The 325-nt window shown below is 44.9% G+C and overlaps 1 protein-coding gene across 1 annotated transcript in view; it reads right to left on the reverse strand.

Annotated features, from left to right (window-relative positions):
• Nucleotides 1-325, reverse strand: part of LOC111644722 (U11/U12 small nuclear ribonucleoprotein 48 kDa protein-like) — a 5,850-nt gene that overhangs the window by 4,614 nt on the left and 911 nt on the right. The window lies entirely within an intron of this gene.

Here is a 325-nt window from a genome sequence, read left to right on the forward strand (position 1 = left end):
AGAGAGCAAGCAGAGGGTCAGTGCCTCGCTTCTGGAGGAAAATGGAAAGAGTGTGACCCCTTTACTTCCTGCACCTGCGTACTCGACTTCCTCAGACGGCCTGGTCGTATGTGGCTTTCCAGACGCCACATTAATGTGAATTAATCGTGATAAAACTTCATCAGACTTCAGGAGCACTTCATGTTCAACCTGAATGCATCTCAAAACATCAGTCACAGTGAGAGGATTTGCAAATTATTTTTGCACCAAATACACGGAGCACTAAGGTCGGTGTGTCCTCCATTTAAATTTCACCACATTAAATGGTCATAGATGAGCAGGTCAA

The sequence above is a fragment of the Seriola lalandi genome, unplaced genomic scaffold, assembly GCF_002814215.2.
Source record: "Seriola lalandi dorsalis isolate HSWRI2012SDOR001 ecotype SW California unplaced genomic scaffold, Sedor1 jcf7180002054941, whole genome shotgun sequence".
Taxonomy (NCBI): domain Eukaryota; kingdom Metazoa; phylum Chordata; class Actinopteri; order Carangiformes; family Carangidae; genus Seriola; species Seriola lalandi.